This window comes from Ranitomeya variabilis, chromosome 3 (assembly GCF_051348905.1).
Source record: "Ranitomeya variabilis isolate aRanVar5 chromosome 3, aRanVar5.hap1, whole genome shotgun sequence".
In the NCBI taxonomy this organism is placed as follows: Eukaryota; Metazoa; Chordata; class Amphibia; order Anura; family Dendrobatidae; genus Ranitomeya; species Ranitomeya variabilis.
In genome coordinates this window covers 787,829,349-787,846,325 of record NC_135234.1, presented here as the reverse complement: position 1 = coordinate 787,846,325, position 16,977 = coordinate 787,829,349, and the positions used below count along the sequence as shown (strand labels likewise).

At 49.8% G+C, this 16,977-nt stretch overlaps 1 protein-coding gene across 1 annotated transcript in view; it reads left to right on the top strand.

The window, feature by feature from the left end:
* The first annotated feature begins 683 nt into the window (after positions 1–683).
* The window catches only part of LOC143817865 (oocyte zinc finger protein XlCOF8.4-like), a 251,108-nt gene continuing 234,814 nt past the window's right edge, over positions 684–16,977 (top strand). Inside the window, exon 1 of the mRNA XM_077299328.1 lies at positions 684–773. The gene's annotated coding sequence lies outside the window, so the exon portion shown is untranslated. The remainder of the gene's footprint in view (positions 774–16,977) is intronic.

The following is a 16,977-nucleotide window of genomic DNA, read 5'->3' as shown; positions in this document are numbered from 1 at the left end:
CAAACGCTGCGGGTTTTTTTACCGCATGCGGAAACTTATGCGTCTAAAAACCGCTGCGCTTGCATGCAGTTTATCATGCGTTTCAGGTTGTGGAAGATACGCTGCGGATTCAATCGCAAATGTGAAAGTTAGGGTATGCGTAGGGTAAAAAACGCAGCGTCCAGATGTTACAGCATAGTGGAGGGGATTTCATGAAATCTCGACTCCACTATGCGTTAAAAACGCATGCGTTTTTGCCGCGAAAACGCACATGCGTTGCGTTTTTCAAAACGCAGCATGTTGCTACAATGAGCAAAACACACAGGCACACCGCAGGTGACCTGCCAGTGACCTCAGGTGCAGTTTTGGTCAGGATTTTACCTGCATAAAATCCTGACCAAAGCCTGAAGCAAACCTGAACGTGGACACATACCCCAAGGCTCTGGCTCCTGTGAGACTGTATCACACGGTTACTATGGTAATGTGGGGAATCCGGCTGCTACCAAGGGGTGAGTCCGCCAAGAAATGCTCCCTAGGAGCCTTGTTCACACCGCAGCGACCAGCAGAAAAAACACCCGACGTCCGCTGTTACCTCTCTAGCTCCCCGAGCCGCCTCCCCCCTACGAGGCTTCTGTGTGGCCGCGTCCGATCACAAACGTCACATGACCGTCCAACTTGTCATGGCACGATCACATGATCATGACGTCACACAGGTCCTTGTACACATGAAGTGGAGACCTGCGGAGAAGTGACCAGAGAGGAAAATGTGACAGAGCAGGAGCGGAGTATACGGGGTGAGCGGAGTATACGGGGTGTGGGGGGGGAGTACACAGTGTATATACAGTGTGAGCGGAGTATACGGGGTGTGGGGGGAGTACACAGTGTATATACAGTGTGAGCAGAGTATATGGGATGTGGGGGGAGTACACAGTGTATATACAGTGTGAGCAGAGTATATGGGATGTGGGGGGAGTACACAGTGTATATACAGTGTGAGCGGAGTATACGGGGTGTGGGGTGAGTACACAGTGTATATACAGTGTGAGCAGAGTATATGGGATGTGGGGGGAGTACACAGTGTATATACAGTGTGAGCAGAGTATATGGGATGTGGGGGGAGTGTACAGTGTATATACAGTGTGATCGGAGTATACGGGGTGTGGGGTGAGTACACAGTGTATATACAGTGTGAGCAGAGTATATGGGATGTGGGGGGAGTACACAGTGTATATACAGTGTGAGCGGAGTATATGGGATGTGGGGGGAGTACACAGTGTATATACAGTGTGAGCGGAGTATACGGGGTGTGGGGGGGGAGTACACAGTGTATATACAGTGTGAGCGGAGTATACGGGGTGTGGGGGGAGTACACAGTGTATATACAGTGTGATCGGAGTATACGGGGTGTGGGGTGAGTGTACAGTGTATATACAGTGTGAGCAGAGTATACGGGGTGTGGGGTGAGTGTACAGTGTATATACAGTGTGAGCGGAGTATACGGGGTGTGAGTGTACAGTGTATACAGTGTGAGCGGAGTATATGGGATGTGGGGGGAGTACACAGTGTATATACAGTGTGAGCAGAGTATACGGGGTGTGGGGTGAGTGTACAGTGTATATACAGTGTGAGCGGAGTATACGGGGTGTGAGTGTACAGTGTATACAGTGTGAGCGGAGTATACGGGATGTGGGGTGAGTGTACAGTGTATATACAGTGTGAGCAGAGTATACGGGGTGTGGGGTGAGTGTACAGTGTATATACAGTGTGAGCGGAGTATACGGGGTGTGAGTGTACAGTGTATATACAGTGTGAGCGGAGTATACGGGATGTGGGGGGAGTACACAGTGTATATACAGTGTGAGCGGAGTATATGGGATGTGGGGGGGAGTACACAGTGTATATACAGTGTGAGCGGAATATACGGGGTGTGGGGGGAGTACACAGTGTATATACAGTGTGAGCGGAGTATATGGGATGTGGGGGGAGTACACAGTGTATATACAGTGTGAGCAGAGTATACGGGGTGTGGGGTGAGTGTACAGTGTATATACAGTGTGAGCGGAGTATACGGGGTGTGAGTGTACAGTGTATACAGTGTGAGCGGAGTATACGGGATGTGGGGTGAGTGTACAGTGTATATACAGTGTGAGCAGAGTATACGGGGTGTGGGGTGAGTGTACAGTGTATATACAGTGTGAGCGGAGTATACGGGGTGTGAGTGTACAGTGTATACAGTGTGAGCGGAGTATACGGGATGTGGGGGGAGTACACAGTGTATATACAGTGTGAGCGGAATATACGGGGTGTGGGGGGAGTACACAGTGTATATACAGTGTGATCGGAGTATACGGGGTGTGGGGTGAGTGTACAGTGTATATACAGTGTGAGCAGAGTATATGGGGTGTGGGGTGAGTGTACAGTGTATATACAGTGTGAGCAGAGTATACGGGGTGTGGGGGGGGAGTACACAGTGTATATGCAGTGTGAGCGGAGAATACGGGGTGTGGGGGGAGTACACAGTGTATATACAGTGTGAGCGGAGTATATGGGATGTGGGGGGAGTACACAGTGTATATACAGTGTGAGCAGAGTATATGGGATGTGGGGGGAGTACACAGTGTATATACAGTGTGAGCAGAGTATATGGGATGTGGGGGGAGTACACAGTGTATATACAGTGTGATCGGAGTGTACGGGGTGTGGGGTGAGTGTACAGTGTATATACAGTGTGAGCAGAGTATATGGGATGTGGGGGGAGTACACAGTGTATATACAGTGTGAGCGGAGTATACGGGGTGTGGGGTGAGTGTACAGTGTATATACAGTGTGAGCAGAGTATATGGGATGTGGGGGGAGTACACAGTGTATATACAGTGTGAGCAGAGTATATGGGATGTGGGGGGAGTACACAGTGTATATACAGTGTGAGCGGAGTATACGGGGTGTGGGGTGAGTACACAGTGTATATACAGTGTGAGCGGAGTATACGGGGTGTGGGGTGAGTACACAGTGTATATACAGTGTGAGCGGAGTATACGGGGTGTGGGGTGAGTGTACAGTGTATATACAGTGTGAGCGGAGTATATGGGATGTGGGGGGGGGGGAGTACACAGTGTATATACAGTGTGAGCGGAGTATACGGGGTGTGGGGTGAGTGTACAGTGTATATACAGTGTGAGCAGAGTATATGGGATGTGGGGGGAGTGTACAGTGTATATACAGTGTGAGCGGAGTATACGGTGTGTGGGGTGAGTACACAGTGTATATACAGTGTGATCGGAGTATATGGGGTGTGGGGTGAGTGTACAGTGTATATACAGTGTGAGCGGAGTATATGGGATGTGGGGGGAGTACACAGTGTATATACAGTGTGAGCAGAGTATATGGGATGTGGGGGGAGTACACAGTGTATATACAGTGTGATCGGAGTATACGGGGTGTGGGGTGAGTACACAGTGTATATACAGTGTGAGCGGAGTATATGGGATGTGGGGGGAGTACACAGTGTATATACAGTGTGATCGGAGTATATGGGATGTGGGGTGAGTACACAGTGTATATACAGTGTGATCGGAGTATACGGGGTGTGGGGTGAGTACACAGTGTATATACAGTGTGAGCGGAGTATACGGGGTGTGGGGGGAGTGTACAGTGTATATACAGTGTGAGCAGAGTATATGGGATGTGGGGGGAGTACACAGTGTATATACAGTGTGAGCGGAGTATACGGGGTGTGGGGTGAGTACACAGTGTATATACAGTGTGAGCGGAGTATACGGGGTGTGGGGTGAGTACACAGTGTATATACAGTGTGAGCGGAGTATATGGGATGTGGGGGGAGTACACAGTGTATATACAGTGTGAGCAGAGTATATGGGATGTGGGGGGAGTACACAGTGTATATACAGTGTGAGCGGAGTATACGGGGTGTGGGGGGAGTACACAGTGTATATACAGTGTGAGCGGAGTATATGAAATGTGGGGGGAGTACACAGTGTATATACAGTGTGATCGGAGTATATGGGATGTGGGGTGAGTACACAGTGTATATACAGTGTGATTGGAGTATACGGGGTGTGGGGGGAGTGTACAGTGTATATACAGTGTGATCGGAGTATACGGGGTGTGGGGGGAGTGTACAGTGTATATACAGTGTGAGCGGAGTATACGGGGTGTGGGGTGAGTACACAGTGTATATACAGTGTGAGCGGAGTATATGGGATGTGGGGTGAGTACACAGTGTATATACAGTGTGATCGGAGTATACGGGGTGTGGGGTGAGTACACAGTGTATATACAGTGTGAGCGGAGTATGTGGGATGTGGGGGGAGTACACAGTGTATATACAGTGTGATCGGAGTATACGGGGTGTGGGGTGAGTACACAGTGTATATACAGTGTGAGCGGAGTATACGGGGTGTGGGGTGAGTACACAGTGTATATACAGTGTGAGCGGAGTATACGGGGTGTGGGGGGAGTGTACAGTGTATATACAGTGTGAGCGGAGTATACGGGGTGTGGGGTGAGTACACAGTGTATATACAGTGTGAGCGGAGTATATGGGATGTGGGGGGGGAGTACACAGTGTATATACAGTGTGATCGGAGTATACGGGGTGTGGGGTGAGTACACAGTGTATATACAGTGTGAGCGGAGTATGTGGGATGTGGGGGGAGTACACAGTGTATATACAGAGTGATCGGAGTATACGGGGTGTGGGGTGAGTACACAGTGTATATACAGTGTGAGCGGAGTATACGGGGTGTGGGGGGAGTGTACAGCGTATATACAGTGTGAGCGGAGTATACGGGGTGTGGGGTGAGTACACAGTGTATATACAGTGTGAGCGGAGTATGTGGGATGTGGGGGGAGTACACAGTGTATATACAGTGTGAGCGGAGTATATGGGATGTGGGGTGAGTACACAGTGTATATACAGTGTGAGCGGAGTATATGGGATGTGGGGGGAGTACACAGTGTATATACAGTGTGATCGGAGTATACGGGGTGTGGGGTGAGTGTACAGTGTATATACAGTGTGAGCAGAGTATACGGGGTGTGGGGTGAGTGTACAGTGTATATACAGTGTGAGCGGAGTATACGGGGTGTGAGTGTACAGTGTATACAGTGTGAGCGGAGTATATGGGATGTGGGGGGAGTACACAGTGTATATACAGTGTGAGCAGAGTATACGGGGTGTGGGGTGAGTGTACAGTGTATATACAGTGTGAGCGGAGTATACGGGGTGTGAGTGTACAGTGTATACAGTGTGAGCGGAGTATACGGGATGTGGGGTGAGTGTACAGTGTATATACAGTGTGAGCAGAGTATACGGGGTGTGGGGTGAGTGTACAGTGTATATACAGTGTGAGCGGAGTATACGGGGTGTGAGTGTACAGTGTATATACAGTGTGAGCGGAGTATACGGGATGTGGGGGGAGTACACAGTGTATATACAGTGTGAGCGGAATATACGGGGTGTGGGGGGAGTACACAGTGTATATACAGTGTGAGCGGAGTATATGGGATGTGGGGGGAGTACACAGTGTATATACAGTGTGAGCAGAGTATACGGGGTGTGGGGTGAGTGTACAGTGTATATACAGTGTGAGCGGAGTATACGGGGTGTGAGTGTACAGTGTATACAGTGTGAGCGGAGTATACGGGATGTGGGGTGAGTGTACAGTGTATATACAGTGTGAGCAGAGTATACGGGGTGTGGGGTGAGTGTACAGTGTATATACAGTGTGAGCGGAGTATACGGGGTGTGAGTGTACAGTGTATACAGTGTGAGCGGAGTATACGGGATGTGGGGGGAGTACACAGTGTATATACAGTGTGAGCGGAATATACGGGGTGTGGGGGGAGTACACAGTGTATATACAGTGTGATCGGAGTATACGGGGTGTGGGGTGAGTGTACAGTGTATATACAGTGTGAGCAGAGTATATGGGGTGTGGGGTGAGTGTACAGTGTATATACAGTGTGAGCAGAGTATACGGGGTGTGGGGGGGGAGTACACAGTGTATATACAGTGTGAGCGGAGAATACGGGGTGTGGGGGGAGTACACAGTGTATATACAGTGTGAGCGGAGTATATGGGATGTGGGGGGAGTACACAGTGTATATACAGTGTGAGCAGAGTATATGGGATGTGGGGGGAGTACACAGTGTATATACAGTGTGAGCAGAGTATATGGGATGTGGGGGGAGTACACAGTGTATATACAGTGTGATCGGAGTGTACGGGGTGTGGGGTGAGTGTACAGTGTATATACAGTGTGAGCAGAGTATATGGGATGTGGGGGGAGTACACAGTGTATATACAGTGTGAGCGGAGTATACGGGGTGTGGGGTGAGTGTACAGTGTATATACAGTGTGAGCAGAGTATATGGGATGTGGGGGGAGTACACAGTGTATATACAGTGTGAGCAGAGTATATGGGATGTGGGGGGAGTACACAGTGTATATACAGTGTGAGCGGAGTATACGGGGTGTGGGGTGAGTACACAGTGTATATACAGTGTGAGCGGAGTATACGGGGTGTGGGGTGAGTACACAGTGTATATACAGTGTGAGCGGAGTATACGGGGTGTGGGGTGAGTGTACAGTGTATATACAGTGTGAGCGGAGTATATGGGATGTGGGGGGGGGAGTACACAGTGTATATACAGTGTGAGCGGAGTATACGGGGTGTGGGGTGAGTGTACAGTGTATATACAGTGTGAGCAGAGTATATGGGATGTGGGGGGAGTGTACAGTGTATATACAGTGTGAGCGGAGTATACGGGGTGTGGGGTGAGTACACAGTGTATATACAGTGTGATCGGAGTATACGGGGTGTGGGGTGAGTGTACAGTGTATATACAGTGTGAGCGGAGTATATGGGATGTGGGGGGAGTACACAGTGTATATACAGTGTGAGCAGAGTATATGGGATGTGGGGGGAGTACACAGTGTATATACAGTGTGATCGGAGTATACGGGGTGTGGGGTGAGTACACAGTGTATATACAGTGTGAGCGGAGTATATGGGATGTGGGGGGAGTACACAGTGTATATACAGTGTGATCGGAGTATATGGGATGTGGGGTGAGTACACAGTGTATATACAGTGTGATCGGAGTATACGGGGTGTGGGGTGAGTACACAGTGTATATACAGTGTGAGCGGAGTATACGGGGTGTGGGGGGAGTGTACAGTGTATATACAGTGTGAGCAGAGTATATGGGATGTGGGGGGAGTACACAGTGTATATACAGTGTGAGCGGAGTATACGGGGTGTGGGGTGAGTACACAGTGTATATACAGTGTGAGCGGAGTATACGGGGTGTGGGGTGAGTACACAGTGTATATACAGTGTGAGCGGAGTATATGGGATGTGGGGGGAGTACACAGTGTATATACAGTGTGAGCAGAGTATATGGGATGTGGGGGGAGTACACAGTGTATATACAGTGTGAGCGGAGTATACGGGGTGTGGGGGGAGTACACAGTGTATATACAGTGTGAGCGGAGTATATGAAATGTGGGGGGAGTACACAGTGTATATACAGTGTGATCGGAGTATATGGGATGTGGGGTGAGTACACAGTGTATATACAGTGTGATCGGAGTATACGGGGTGTGGGGGGAGTGTACAGTGTATATACAGTGTGATCGGAGTATACGGGGTGTGGGGGGAGTGTACAGTGTATATACAGTGTGAGCGGAGTATACGGGGTGTGGGGTGAGTACACAGTGTATATACAGTGTGAGCGGAGTATATGGGATGTGGGGTGAGTACACAGTGTATATACAGTGTGATCGGAGTATACGGGGTGTGGGGTGAGTACACAGTGTATATACAGTGTGAGCGGAGTATGTGGGATGTGGGGGGAGTACACAGTGTATATACAGTGTGATCGGAGTATACGGGGTGTGGGGTGAGTACACAGTGTATATACAGTGTGAGCGGAGTATACGGGGTGTGGGGTGAGTACACAGTGTATATACAGTGTGAGCGGAGTATACGGGGTGTGGGGGGAGTGTACAGTGTATATACAGTGTGATCGGAGTATACGGGGTGTGGGGGGAGTGTACAGTGTATATACAGTGTGAGCGGAGTATATGGGATGTGGGGGGAGTGTACAGTGTATATACAGTGTGAGCGGAGTATACGGGGTGTGGGGTGAGTACACAGTGTATATACAGTGTGAGCGGAGTATATGGGATGTGGGGGGGGAGTACACAGTGTATATACAGTGTGATCGGAGTATACGGGGTGTGGGGTGAGTACACAGTGTATATACAGTGTGAGCGGAGTATGTGGGATGTGGGGGGAGTACACAGTGTATATACAGAGTGATCGGAGTATACGGGGTGTGGGGTGAGTACACAGTGTATATACAGTGTGAGCGGAGTATACGGGGTGTGGGGGGAGTGTACAGCGTATATACAGTGTGAGCGGAGTATACGGGGTGTGGGGTGAGTACACAGTGTATATACAGTGTGAGCGGAGTATGTGGGATGTGGGGGGAGTACACAGTGTATATACAGTGTGAGCGGAGTATATGGGATGTGGGGTGAGTACACAGTGTATATACAGTGTGAGCGGAGTATATGGGATGTGGGGGGAGTACACAGTGTATATACAGTGTGAGCGGAGTATATGGGATGTGGGGGGAGTACACAGTGTATATACAGTGTGAGCGGAGTATATGGGATGTGGGGGGAGTACACAGTGTATATACAGTGTGAGCGGAGTCTACGGGGTGTGGGGTGAGTGTACAGTGTATATACAGTGTGAGCGGAGTATATGGGATGTGGGGGGGGTGAGTGTACAGTGTATATACAGTGTGAGCGGAGTATATGGGATGTGGGGGGGGTGAGTACACAGTGTATATACAGTGTGAGCGGAGTATATGGGATGTGGGGGGAGTACACAGTGTATATACAGTGTGAGCGGAGTATACGGGGTGTGAGTGTACAGTGTATATACAGTGTGAGCGGAGTATATGGGATGTGGGGGGAGTACACAGTGTATATACAGTGTGATCGGAGTATACGAGGTGTGGGGGGAGTACACAGTGTATATACAGTGTGAGCGGAGTATACGGGGTGTGAGTGTACAGTGTATATACAGTGTGAGCCGAGTATATGGGATGTGGGGTGAGTGTACAGTGTATATACAGTGTGAGCGGAGGTATATGGGATGTGGGGGGGGGGGAGTACACAGTGTATATACAGTGTGAGCGGAGTATACGGGGTGTGGGGTGAGTGTACAGTGTATATACAGTGTGAGCGGAATATATGGGATGTGGGGTGAGTGTACAGTGTATATACACGTGAGCGGAGTATACGGGGTGTGGGGTGAGTGTACAGTGTATATACAGTGTGAACAGAGTATATGGGATGTGGGGGGGGGAGTACACAGTGTATATACAGTGTGATCGGAGTATACGGGGTGTGGGGTGAGTGTACAGTGTATATACAGTGTGAGCAGAGTATATGGGATGTGGGGGGGAGTACACAGTGTATATACAGTGTGAGCGGAGTATACGGGGTGTGGGGTGAGTGTACAGTGTATATACAGTGTGAGCGGAGTATACGGGGTGTGGGGTGAGTACACAGTGTATATACAGTGTGAGCGGAGTATATGGGATGGGGGGGGAGTACACAGTGTATATACAGTGTGAGCGGAGTATATGGGATGTGGGGGGGAGTACACAGTGTATATACAGTGTGAGCGGAGTATATGGGATGTGGGGGGGTGAGTGTACAGTGTATATACAGTGTGAGCGGAGTATATGGGATGTGGGGGGAGTACACAGTGTATATACAGTGTGAGCGGAGTATATGGGATGTGGGGGGAGTACACAGTGTATATACAGTGTGAGCGGAGTATACGGGGTGTGGGGTGAGTACACAGTGTATATACAGTGTGAGCGGAGTATATGGGATGGGGGGGAGTACACAGTGTATATACAGTGTGAGCGGAGTATATGGGATGTGGGGGGGGAGTACACAGTGTATATACAGTGAGCGGAGTATATGGGATGTGAGGGGGGGAGTACACAGTTTATATACAGTGTGAGCGGAGTATACGGGGTGTGGGGTGAGTGTACAGTGTATATACAGTGTGAGCGGAGTATATGGGATGTGGGGGGAGTACACAGTGTAAATACAGTGTGAGCGGAGTATACGGGGTGTGGGGTGAGTGTACAGTGTATATACAGTGTGAGCGGAGTATATGGGATGTGGGGGGGGAGTACACAGTGTATATACAGTGTGATCGGAGTATACGGGGTGTGGGGTGAGTGTACAGTGTATATACAGTGTGAGCGGAGTATATGGGATGTGGGGGGAGTACACAGTGTATATACAGTGTGATCGGAGTATGCGGGGTGTGGGGTGAGTGTACAGTGTATATACAGTGTGAGCGGAGTATATGGGATATGGGGGGGGAGTACACAGTGTATATACAGTGTGAGCGGAGTATATGGGATGTGGGGGGTGAGTATACAGTGTGAGCGGAGTATATGGGATGTGGGGGGAGTACACAGTGTATATACAGTGTGAGCGGAGTATATGGGATGTGGGGGGAGTACACAGTGTATATACAGTGTGAGCGGAGTATATGGGATGTGGGAGGGAGTACACAGTGTATATACAGTGTGAGCGGAGTATGTGGGATGTGAGGGGGGGGAGTACACAGTGTATATACAGTGTGAGCGGAGTATACGCGGTGTGGGGTGAGTGTACAGTGTATATACAGTGTGAGCGGAGTATATGGGATGTGGGGGGGAGTACACAGTGTATATACAGTGTGAGCGGAGTATATGGGGTGTGGGGTGAGTGTACAGTGTATATAGAGTGTGAGCGGAGTATATGGGATGCGGGGGGGGGAGTACACCGTGTATATACCGTGTGAGCGGAGTATACAGGGTGTGGGGTGAGTGTACAGTGTATATACAGTGTGAGCAGAGTATACGGGGTGTGGGGTGAGTGTACAGTGTGAGCGGAGTATACGGGGTGTGGGGTGAGTACACAGTGTATATACCGTGTGAGCGGAGTATACGGGGTGTGGGGTGAGTGTACAGTGTATATACAGTGTGAGCAGAGTATACGGGGTGTGGGGTGAGTGTACAGTGTGAGCGGAGTATACGGGGTGTGGGGTGAGTATACAGTGTATATACAGTGTGAGCGGAATATATGGGGTGTGGGGGGAGTACACAGTGTATATACAGTGTGAGCGGAGTATACGGGGTGAGTGTACAGTGTATATACAGTGTGAGCGGAGTATACGGGGTGAGTGTACAGTGTATATACAGTGTGAGCGGAATCTATGGGATGTGGGGGGGGAGTACACAGTGTATATACAGTGAGCGGAGTATATGGGATGTGGGGGGAGTACACAGTGTATATACACTGTGAGCTGAGTATACGGGGTGTGGGGTGAGTGTACAGTGTATATACAGTGTGAGCGGAGTATATGGGATGTGGGGGGGTGAGTGTACAGTGTATATACAGTGTGAGCGGAGTATATGGGATGTGGGGGGAGTACACAGTGTATATACAGTGTGAGCGGAGTATATGGGATGTGGGGGGAGTACACAGTGTATATACAGTGTGAGCGGAGTATACGGGGTGTGAGTGTACAGTGTATATACAGTGTGAGCGGAGTATATGGGATGTGGGGGGAGTACACAGTGTATATACAGTGTGATCGGAGTATACGGGGTGTGGGGGGAGTACACAATGTATATACAGTGTGAGCGGAGTATACGGGGTGTGAGTGTACAGTGTATATACAGTGTGAGCCGAGTATATGGGATGTGGGGTGAGTGTACAGTGTATATACAGTGTGAGCGGAGGTATATGGGATGTGGGGGGGGGGGGAGTACACAGTGTATATACAGTGAGCGGAGTATACGGGGTGTGGGGTGAGTGTACAGTGTATATACAGTGAGCGGAATATATGGGATGTGGGGTGAGTGTACAGTGTATATACACGTGAGCGGAGTATACGGGGTGTGGGGTGAGTGTACAGTGTATATACAGTGTGAGCGGAGTATACGGGGTGTGGGGTGAGTACACAGTGTATATACAGTGTGAGCGGAGTATGTGGGATGTGGGGGGAGTACACAGTGTATATACAGTGTGAGCGGAGTATATGGGATGTGGGGTGAGTACACAGTGTATATACAGTGTGAGCGGAGTATATGGGATGTGGGGGGAGTACACAGTGTATATACAGTGTGATCGGAGTATACGGGGTGTGGGGTGAGTGTACAGTGTATATACAGTGTGAGCAGAGTATACGGGGTGTGGGGTGAGTGTACAGTGTATATACAGTGTGAGCGGAGTATACGGGGTGTGAGTGTACAGTGTATACAGTGTGAGCGGAGTATATGGGATGTGGGGGGAGTACACAGTGTATATACAGTGTGAGCAGAGTATACGGGGTGTGGGGTGAGTGTACAGTGTATATACAGTGTGAGCGGAGTATACGGGGTGTGAGTGTACAGTGTATACAGTGTGAGCGGAGTATACGGGATGTGGGGTGAGTGTACAGTGTATATACAGTGTGAGCAGAGTATACGGGGTGTGGGGTGAGTGTACAGTGTATATACAGTGTGAGCGGAGTATACGGGGTGTGAGTGTACAGTGTATATACAGTGTGAGCGGAGTATACGGGATGTGGGGGGAGTACACAGTGTATATACAGTGTGAGCGGAATATACGGGGTGTGGGGGGAGTACACAGTGTATATACAGTGTGAGCGGAGTATATGGGATGTGGGGGGAGTACACAGTGTATATACAGTGTGAGCAGAGTATACGGGGTGTGGGGTGAGTGTACAGTGTATATACAGTGTGAGCGGAGTATACGGGGTGTGAGTGTACAGTGTATACAGTGTGAGCGGAGTATACGGGATGTGGGGTGAGTGTACAGTGTATATACAGTGTGAGCAGAGTATACGGGGTGTGGGGTGAGTGTACAGTGTATATACAGTGTGAGCGGAGTATACGGGGTGTGAGTGTACAGTGTATACAGTGTGAGCGGAGTATACGGGATGTGGGGGGAGTACACAGTGTATATACAGTGTGAGCGGAATATACGGGGTGTGGGGGGAGTACACAGTGTATATACAGTGTGATCGGAGTATACGGGGTGTGGGGTGAGTGTACAGTGTATATACAGTGTGAGCAGAGTATATGGGGTGTGGGGTGAGTGTACAGTGTATATACAGTGTGAGCAGAGTATACGGGGTGTGGGGGGGGAGTACACAGTGTATATACAGTGTGAGCGGAGAATACGGGGTGTGGGGGGAGTACACAGTGTATATACAGTGTGAGCGGAGTATATGGGATGTGGGGGGAGTACACAGTGTATATACAGTGTGAGCAGAGTATATGGGATGTGGGGGGAGTACACAGTGTATATACAGTGTGAGCAGAGTATATGGGATGTGGGGGGAGTACACAGTGTATATACAGTGTGATCGGAGTGTACGGGGTGTGGGGTGAGTGTACAGTGTATATACAGTGTGAGCAGAGTATATGGGATGTGGGGGGAGTACACAGTGTATATACAGTGTGAGCGGAGTATACGGGGTGTGGGGTGAGTGTACAGTGTATATACAGTGTGAGCAGAGTATATGGGATGTGGGGGGAGTACACAGTGTATATACAGTGTGAGCAGAGTATATGGGATGTGGGGGGAGTACACAGTGTATATACAGTGTGAGCGGAGTATACGGGGTGTGGGGTGAGTACACAGTGTATATACAGTGTGAGCGGAGTATACGGGGTGTGGGGTGAGTACACAGTGTATATACAGTGTGAGCGGAGTATACGGGGTGTGGGGTGAGTGTACAGTGTATATACAGTGTGAGCGGAGTATATGGGATGTGGGGGGGGGAGTACACAGTGTATATACAGTGTGAGCGGAGTATACGGGGTGTGGGGTGAGTGTACAGTGTATATACAGTGTGAGCAGAGTATATGGGATGTGGGGGGAGTGTACAGTGTATATACAGTGTGAGCGGAGTATACGGGGTGTGGGGTGAGTACACAGTGTATATACAGTGTGATCGGAGTATACGGGGTGTGGGGTGAGTGTACAGTGTATATACAGTGTGAGCGGAGTATATGGGATGTGGGGGGAGTACACAGTGTATATACAGTGTGAGCAGAGTATATGGGATGTGGGGGGAGTACACAGTGTATATACAGTGTGATCGGAGTATACGGGGTGTGGGGTGAGTACACAGTGTATATACAGTGTGAGCGGAGTATATGGGATGTGGGGGGAGTACACAGTGTATATACAGTGTGATCGGAGTATATGGGATGTGGGGTGAGTACACAGTGTATATACAGTGTGATCGGAGTATACGGGGTGTGGGGTGAGTACACAGTGTATATACAGTGTGAGCGGAGTATACGGGGTGTGGGGGGAGTGTACAGTGTATATACAGTGTGAGCAGAGTATATGGGATGTGGGGGGAGTACACAGTGTATATACAGTGTGAGCGGAGTATACGGGGTGTGGGGTGAGTACACAGTGTATATACAGTGTGAGCGGAGTATACGGGGTGTGGGGTGAGTACACAGTGTATATACAGTGTGAGCGGAGTATATGGGATGTGGGGGGAGTACACAGTGTATATACAGTGTGAGCAGAGTATATGGGATGTGGGGGGAGTACACAGTGTATATACAGTGTGAGCGGAGTATACGGGGTGTGGGGGGAGTACACAGTGTATATACAGTGTGAGCGGAGTATATGAAATGTGGGGGGAGTACACAGTGTATATACAGTGTGATCGGAGTATATGGGATGTGGGGTGAGTACACAGTGTATATACAGTGTGATCGGAGTATACGGGGTGTGGGGGGAGTGTACAGTGTATATACAGTGTGATCGGAGTATACGGGGTGTGGGGGGAGTGTACAGTGTATATACAGTGTGAGCGGAGTATACGGGGTGTGGGGTGAGTACACAGTGTATATACAGTGTGAGCGGAGTATATGGGATGTGGGGTGAGTACACAGTGTATATACAGTGTGATCGGAGTATACGGGGTGTGGGGTGAGTACACAGTGTATATACAGTGTGAGCGGAGTATGTGGGATGTGGGGGGAGTACACAGTGTATATACAGTGTGATCGGAGTATACGGGGTGTGGGGTGAGTACACAGTGTATATACAGTGTGAGCGGAGTATACGGGGTGTGGGGTGAGTACACAGTGTATATACAGTGTGAGCGGAGTATACGGGGTGTGGGGGGAGTGTACAGTGTATATACAGTGTGATCGGAGTATACGGGGTGTGGGGGGAGTGTACAGTGTATATACAGTGTGAGCGGAGTATATGGGATGTGGGGGGAGTGTACAGTGTATATACAGTGTGAGCGGAGTATACGGGGTGTGGGGTGAGTACACAGTGTATATACAGTGTGAGCGGAGTATATGGGATGTGGGGGGGGAGTACACAGTGTATATACAGTGTGATCGGAGTATACGGGGTGTGGGGTGAGTACACAGTGTATATACAGTGTGAGCGGAGTATGTGGGATGTGGGGGGAGTACACAGTGTATATACAGAGTGATCGGAGTATACGGGGTGTGGGGTGAGTACACAGTGTATATACAGTGTGAGCGGAGTATACGGGGTGTGGGGGGAGTGTACAGCGTATATACAGTGTGAGCGGAGTATACGGGGTGTGGGGTGAGTACACAGTGTATATACAGTGTGAGCGGAGTATGTGGGATGTGGGGGGAGTACACAGTGTATATACAGTGTGAGCGGAGTATATGGGATGTGGGGTGAGTACACAGTGTATATACAGTGTGAGCGGAGTATATGGGATGTGGGGGGAGTACACAGTGTATATACAGTGTGAGCGGAGTATATGGGATGTGGGGGGAGTACACAGTGTATATACAGTGTGAGCGGAGTATATGGGATGTGGGGGGAGTACACAGTGTATATACAGTGTGAGCGGAGTCTACGGGGTGTGGGGTGAGTGTACAGTGTATATACAGTGTGAGCGGAGTATATGGGATGTGGGGGGGGTGAGTGTACAGTGTATATACAGTGTGAGCGGAGTATATGGGATGTGGGGGGGGTGAGTACACAGTGTATATACAGTGTGAGCGGAGTATATGGGATGTGGGGGGAGTACACAGTGTATATACAGTGTGAGCGGAGTATACGGGGTGTGAGTGTACAGTGTATATACAGTGTGAGCGGAGTATATGGGATGTGGGGGGAGTACACAGTGTATATACAGTGTGATCGGAGTATACGAGGTGTGGGGGGAGTACACAGTGTATATACAGTGTGAGCGGAGTATACGGGGTGTGAGTGTACAGTGTATATACAGTGTGAGCCGAGTATATGGGATGTGGGGTGAGTGTACAGTGTATATACAGTGTGAGCGGAGGTATATGGGATGTGGGGGGGGGGGAGTACACAGTGTATATACAGTGTGAGCGGAGTATACGGGGTGTTGGGTGAGTGTACAGTGTATATACAGTGTGAGCGGAATATATGGGATGTGGGGTGAGTGTACAGTGTATATACACGTGAGCGGAGTATACGGGGTGTGGGGTGAGTGTACAGTGTATATACAGTGTGAACAGAGTATATGGGATGTGGGGGGGGGAGTACACAGTGTATATACAGTGTGATCGGAGTATTCGGGGTGTGGGGTGAGTGTACAGTGTATATACAGTGTGAGCAGAGTATATGGGATGTGGGGGGGAGTACACAGTGTATATACAGTGTGAGCGGAGTATACGGGGTGTGGGGTGAGTGTACAGTGTATATACAGTGTGAGCGGAGTATACGGGGTGTGGGGTGAGTACACAGTGTATATACAGTGTGAGCGGAGTATATGGGATGGGGGGGGAGTACACAGTGTATATACAGTGTGAGCGGAGTATATGGGATGTGGGGGGGAGTACACAGTGTATATACAGTGTGAGCGGAGTATATGGGATGTG